A 7,880-nucleotide genomic window follows, 5' to 3' on the forward strand; every position below is an offset into this window, starting at 1 on the left:
ACCAGCCGGGGAGTTAGGGTTTGAGAAGAAAAATGGGGAAAAAGATGATAGAAATGGAGGTAACAGCAAGGAGAAACATAATCGGAGTGCAAATCCGGTCGGAAAAATTGACCTGATTGATCGGAAATCTCTCAGATCCCGATCGGAGAAGAAACAAAATGTTTGGGTTTTAAACTTGAAATCAAAAGAGAAAAAAAAAAGAAAAAAAGAAAGGAATGAAGATTATGAAACATAACATCTGAGAAGGGGATTTCGTCGGAAATTAACCGGAGCTCCGACTAACATGATGGAGACGATGTTCGGACAAAGGAAGAAACTCCATCGGAACCCCAAAATCTCTCTCTCTCTCTCTCTCTCTCTCTCTCTCTCTCTCTCTCTCAGATCTGCTATTTTACTCTGTCTTTTCTATCGATTTCTCAGATCGGTGCTCGCCGGAGCTCGACCGGAGCTTGAGCGGAGAAGAAGGTTCGGACGGAACTAGGGTTTCAGATTTTCTCTGTTCTCTCTGCGAATTTTTTTTCCTTTTCTTTTTTTTTTCTCTACTTCGATCCCTTGTAAAGGGAAATGATATATTAATGCTCCCCCCTCTTTGACTTAGGACAACCCCCTCTAATGCATTTCATAGTCAATTTTGCTCTTAAGGTAGTCCGAGCAAGAACAGGGGTTCCAAAAAAAATGACATATAATCTGCCCTTTTATATCTTCCATGGACAGCCCATTTTGAGGTGATTCATCCCCCTCCTGCGGTTTACACTACGGACACTCTCCCATCTTGTTCAATAGGCAAACGCGCTCGGACTTTAACGAAATTTTATGGGGACCTAGTTGGGACCCTAAACTAGCCTAGGGTGAAATTTGAGGCCCTAGATTTGGTTGGGTTTTTGCTCAAACACGGAAGGTTTAGGGTACGGTCAAAATGGGGTGTCTACAGTGGTGAGCACTTGTGAATAATCAAAGTCCATTGATTATTGAAGGGGATTCTACGAATGCAGTGGGTTGGGCATCTGGTTCCTCGAAGGGATCCTAGAAGCTACAGGACCAAGTGGTTGAAATACTGGACCTAATGCGAGTCCTATCCACGAGAATTGAACATCGAAGATGATCGGCGAATGAGGTGGCAGATATTTTGGTGAAGGCTGGAGCCCAACAGGATGAAATGAAAGTAATTACCTCTCTGTAAGATGTACTCGAAGAATTCAAGCATTGTGGTTAATGTAAACTTCTCTCAGCATATGTACCCTGTATTGCCCTAGGTATGCCTAGGATTCCTGATTAAGTGTAATAGCATGCTGGGACTGCTGGTCCCGACTGCTAATCTATTACTAATGAAATATGTCGCTTTTCAAAAAAAAAAAGTATTTTAACAAAGAAGATAATAGTCTTCATTGATTCGCTAGTGGTTCGGCAATGATAAGTAGAGCCATAAACAACTTTGGCAGTGATAAGTAATGAGTGACCTGTCAACTTTGCAATGCAATGGACGCATCTAAGGAGTTAATTAGCACTGGTACAAGCAACTTACATACGCAAGCTTTGCGTTTTTAGTTGCTATCTACCTTAGGATTGGAGTCAAAGGCCGTTTTAGTTTTGTAAACTTGTAATAAAGAGAAAAGATAACATACACACATCTTTAAATGGTTGATGGATATACCTGCAAAGCCAACATAATCCACCCGCTTTAAACTGGCCATTAAAGTGGTCAACAGAATTTACTCCGTTACCTTGGCATTGTGAACACACTATCGCACCTAGAAATTTCAATAGAAAGATTATGATTATCAGTCTCTGATTGCAAAGAGATTTCCATGTTTCAATCACTAAGGGGCTGTTTGGATACGCGGATTTTAGAATCCAAGTTTTTAGTTTGAAAACAGTGTAAAAGAGGGTTCATGATCAAGCTGCTGTATGCTATCCTGGTCAGCTGTATGCATCCTGAGGTTTCTAAAACCTGGAAATATAGGAGGATCTGCTACTCTCTTGCTGACGGAAAAAAGGGCGAGAAGTAAAAAACGAGTCAAAAAAGATGGCTGGTCAGCTTCTTCTCTTTTCTCTCCCAGGGGCGGGTCCAAAGGTGGCAGAGAATGGCTATTATAGCATGTTGGCAACCACCATTTTACACTTCATGTTTTGATAGGTGGGACCCACCTCCCCTAAGTGAGAGCCCACAATTTACACCTTTGCTGTGGGGCATAACTCATGTTCTTATGGGTAAGACCCACTATTTTACACCCATACATAGCATGGCCCAAGAATGTTAGTGATTTAACCAAGATTTTATATGTTGTGTGCGCGTGAAGTATGTGGGGTCCCACTTCATAGGATAACCCAAACTGATCATTTGTTATACCACAACCTAAATAGGATGCACTGCGTAAATAATCTCCATAGCAATAAAGGTTTCTATAACGGGCAATCCCATTGTAGATCGGATGGTTAGGATCATCCTATGGAGACAATTTACAGGGTGCAACCTGTTTACGTTGTGACCCAACCAATGAACAGTCTGGATCATCCTATGAAGTGGACCCCAAATACTTTTTGAAAAATAATGGACTTTGGACTTTAAGTGCACAAAACATATAAAATTTCATAAATACTTACCCTGACTCAAAATTGGATCGTGGTGGCCCCAGCAGTCCTTTTCAAATCCAGTTTAATGCTAATCGCTTCGCTGCCCTTGAAAATGTTTCCACTCCTAGTATGGATGATGATGATTCTTGGCAAACAGTTAAAAAGAAAAAAGGAAAGTCTCTGGTACTTCTCCTTCGTCCTTCTCCAACATGCATTCTGCCATCCCTCTCCAAACTATCCCCTAAAGCAAATTTTGGGGTTTTGGATGCCACAGGGAGTTAATCTGCCTTTCCTCGTAGGGAATTGCTTGCTTTGGCTTCAGTGTTTTGGATTGACTCCCCTTTTTGTTATTTAAGCTTTGTTAGTTTGTTTTAATTCTTGCTCCTTCTACTCCCCCTACATGTGGGAGTTTCTGTATTGCTCTGTCTTCTTGGAGTTGGCTTTTCAAGCTTCATGTTTATTTTGTATTAATCTAATACATCTGGTTGGGGTCTTGCCTAACCGCAGCTTACCCATTTAAAAAAACAAAAACTATTCCAACAAGAGGGCAGTGATAAATCGACCCCTAATATATTAAATCGAACCCCCATATCTCTCTCTCCTCTGTCTCTAAGCACTGCCCTATATGGGTGTGACTTAAGATATATGGGGGTGGATTTATCACTGCCCTCGCAACAAAATGGCTAAGTTCTAGGGATAAAATCATGCAATACAAGAAAGCAAAGGATATTTCTGTCATTTTGAAAAGAAAAAAAGAGGAAGATGATATAGTGGGCCCATAACAAGCGTTTCCTCTGCCCTCTTCAATGCAAAAGTGGAGGGAAGGAAACAAGCACAAAAGGAAAACATGACGGAGAAGAGAAAGAGACCGAATGAGATTCATTCACATGGATCGACGATGTGGCATTGGCATTATATCTAGGGCAAATGATTAAAAAAATGCAAAGTTTATGCTAAATTGTGCATAAAGGGTAGTGATTTGAAATTTATAAAAAAAGTATTGTCAACTGAGAGAATAAGGCTTTTAGGACAAATATACCCCTCCTACCTCTTTTTTCTCTCCACCTTTTTGCACTTATCCCTATGCACTTATTACCTTCTCACCTACCACCTTCTTCTTCCTCAAGACTTTTATAACGTGGAAAACTCCGTGGAAGGGTTTTGAAGGTTGTCATTTACAACAGGGTTTGGTAATCATGAGGGTTTATTCATGATAAACTTATCGAAGGAGTGTTACAAAATGCAAAGAAAATGAATTTTGAGCTTAAAACTGAATTTTGTTGTTTTCCCCATTTTCAAGATAAATCCATTTTCTTTGCATTTTTTTATTCTAAAACATCAAAATCAAGCTTCAATTTATGGTTGCCTGCATGACACTAAGATCACAATGTATATCCCTATTATCCTTCAAATTTTTACTCAATTTGAAAATAAAAATCTTTGGAATTATCCCTATTCTACTGGCTTCCGTCGGAAGTCCGAACAAAACTTCGGACTTCCGAATGGAAGCCAATATACATAACCAAAATATTGGTTCCATTCAGAAGTCCGAAGGTTTGTCCGGACTTCCGACGGAAGACAGTCAAACTTTGTAGTTCGGTAATTGTCATATGTTAGTGCATTATTTTGGTATTTTTTTCGTAATTTTAATACTTTGCTTCTATTTTTTCATAATTTTTCATTTAAAACTTAGCACTTCAGCCACAAGTCCGTAATGATTACTATTTTTTGCAATTATGCTTTTGCTAGCCACCTTTGCACCCATATCACTTCTGCCAATTTTTGCATCAAAGGATGGGCCACAAGCCGAGAAGTTGCCTCGGCAATGGTGGCTACCAAATTCCCATACAAAAAAAGGAAAATGTTATCCACACTACTGTATTTTTATGAGGGCACTCCTCATTTAATTAAAAGTACGGTATGGCCCCCATAGGATGATCCAAAGCGTCAATTAGATGGGCCACAGCCTAAATTGGTTATGTCCCAAAAATCATTTCCATAGGTTGATCCTAACCCTCCGATCTATAGAGGGTTAGGACCAACCCTCTAACATTCTAATCAGAGGGTTAGGATAAACCTATGGAAATGCTTTTTGGGGCACAACCTATTTAGGCTGTGGCCCATCTAATTGACGGTTTGGATCATCCTATGGTGCGGGCCATACTGTACTTTTAATAAAGTGAGGAGTGTCCTCATCAAAATATGGTAGTGCGGATAACATTTCCCAAAAACATCTTAAAAAATACGGCAAAAATCCGGGTGACACGCGGGTCGACCCAGCTCGTACGGGCCCTGCGTGAGAACCACATTTTCTACCCCGGAACCACTAGGGAACCAATTTTATACCTCGGAACCACTAGGGAACCACATTTTTACCTCGGAACCACTAGGAAACCACATTTTCTACCCCAGAACCACTAAAGAACCACATTTTATACGTCGGAACCACATTTTATACCTCGGAACCACTACGGAACCACATTTTATACCCCATAACCATTACGGAACCACATTTTATACCTTGGAACCACTATGGAACCACATTTTATACCTCGGAACCACTAGGGAACCACATTTTATACCCTCGAACCACTACCGAACCACATTTTATGCCTCGGAACCACTAGGGAACCACATTTTCTACCCCGGAACCACTAGGAAAACACATTTTATAGCTCGGAACCACTAAGGAACCACATTTTCTACTCCGGAACCACTAGGGAACCACATTTTCTACTCCAGGACCACTAGGGAACCACATTTTATACATCGGAACCACTACGGAACCACATTCTATACTCCGGAACCACTACGGAACCACATTTTATACCCCGGAACTACTAGGGAACCATATTTTATACCCTGGAACCATTACGAAACCACATTTTATACGCCGGAAACATTAGGGAACCACATTTTCTACCCCAGAACCACTACGGAACCACATTTCATACCCCGGAACCACTACGGAACCACATTTTATACCACGGAACCACTATGGAACCACATTTTATACCTCGGAACCCCTAGGGAACCATATTTTATACCCTCGAACCACTACCGAACCACATTTTATGCCTCAGAACCACTAGGGAACCACATTTTCTACCACGGAATCACTAGGGAAACACATTTTATACCTCGGAACTACATTTTCTACTCCGAAACCACCAAGGAACCACATTTTCTACTCCGGAACCACTAGGGAACCACATTTTATACCCCAGAACCACTAGGGAACCACATTTTATACCTCGGAACCACTACAGAACCACATTTTATACTCCGGAACCACATTTTATACTCCGGAACCACATTTTATACCCCGAAACCACTAGGGAACCACATTTTATACCCCAGAACTACTAGGGAACCATATTTTATACCCAGGAACCATTACGGAACCACATTTTATACGCCGGAAACACTAAGGAACCACATTTTCTACTCCAGAACCACTACGGAACCACATTTTATACTCTGGAACCACTACGGAACCACATTTTATACCCCGGAACCACTAGGGAACTACATTTTATACCCCAAAACCACTAGGGAACCACATTTTCTACTCCGGAACCACTAGGGAACCACATTTTATACTCCGGAACCACTAGGGAACCACATTTTGTACCTCGGAGCCACTAGGGAACCACATTTTTTACCCCGAACCACTAGGGAACCACATTTTATACCCCACACCACTATGAAACCACATTTTATACCTCGTAACCACTAGGGAACCACATTTTGTACCCTGGAACCACTAGGGAACCACATTTTCAACCCCGGAACCACTTGGGAACCACATTTTATACGCCAGAACCACTAGGGAACCACATTTCATACCCCATAACCACTAGGGAACCACATTTTATACCCTTGAACCTAGTACGGAACCAAATTTTATACCTCGAAACCACTGAGGAACCACATTTTATACGCCGGAACCAGTACGGAGCGACATTTTTTACCCCGGAACCAGTACGAACTAAATTGGGTACAAACAAGTAATGGTCTTTTTCCAACATAGAAAATGATGGTTCTAACTTTCTTTTAAAACCCAAGAAAAAACAATAAAAACAATTATACAACCAACATAGAACAACTTGGGTAATTTATCTGTTTTTTTCAACACAAAACAACGAAAACAATGAAAACCTTCATAAAATGTTAAAACCCAACAAAACTGAAAACCTTCATAAAATGTTAAAACCCAACAAAATATGAAAACCTTCATAAACTGTTAAACCCTATTCAAGTAGAAGAGCATAGACCTACTTGGAGCTATGTTTGTCACCGAAGTTCAAATTTCTCACAAGTAATGGTGTTTTTTTCTAACAAAATACAATGGGATTGAAGCTTCCAAATGATTCCAATGGCGGCACTGGGTGTTTTTCACGTTGGATGGGTGAGGAAGAAGAAAGAAAAACGTGAACATAGGGATTAGAGCATAAAAAATGGTGGGAAAATGAAAGTGGGGGTATATTTGTCTTAAAACTCATTCTCTCTCACTTGACAACCATTTTTTTACAAAATTTAAATATCTACCTTTTATTCACAATTTAGCATAAACTTTGCATTTTTTTAATCATCTGCCCTTATAAATATCCACCTTCCTTTTGCTTTACTAAAGACAAAAATCTTGTCGATCATTAGAGTAGCCCAGCTGTTTGCACTTTGCATGACCCTTTTAGAAAAAGAAAAGCCCCCAACAGTTTGGAGGAATGCTTCCCGACCTCACCGTATAGTGGGTTATAGTGGGTCCACCTTTGATTGGTCTGAGCCCTCCATTTAAAAGACTTGGCTTTGGGTCCACCTCTAATTGATATGAACCCTCCATTTGACAGATCGACTTGGCATTGGATCTCCTACGGCCCAAAATTACACCACTTAAGTAATCCAAACATCCAATAACGTTACATTAGTCTATCAAATGGACGGTTCAGATCAATCAAAGCGGGGTCGGGCCCATGGACGGTTCAGATCAATCAAAGCGGGGTCGGGCCCACTGAAGCATCTCTTAACAGAGATGGGCCCATTGCGAGAATAAAAGCAGTAAAGTGCCTGGACATGATGATTGGCGTCTGGCGGTAGAATCTTTAGAAAACAAAAACACATTTAATCAGACAGCACTCAAACCTTCCTTACCACCAAAGCATTAATTTTTTAATTAGGCCACTCTTTAGTCTTTACCCAAACCCCTTTTTATTAATGATTTTTCTACCAAGTAAGATTACGCTCGCTACGTGTCAGCACAAGAATGGAGGGTACTCTAGCCTTTTAAGAAAATAAAGACTTTCATTTTG

Source organism: Tasmannia lanceolata, unplaced genomic scaffold (genome assembly GCF_043159265.1).
Source record: "Tasmannia lanceolata isolate RefF3 unplaced genomic scaffold, GAP_Taslan_0.1 ptg000007l, whole genome shotgun sequence".
In the NCBI taxonomy this organism is placed as follows: domain Eukaryota; kingdom Viridiplantae; phylum Streptophyta; class Magnoliopsida; order Canellales; family Winteraceae; genus Tasmannia; species Tasmannia lanceolata.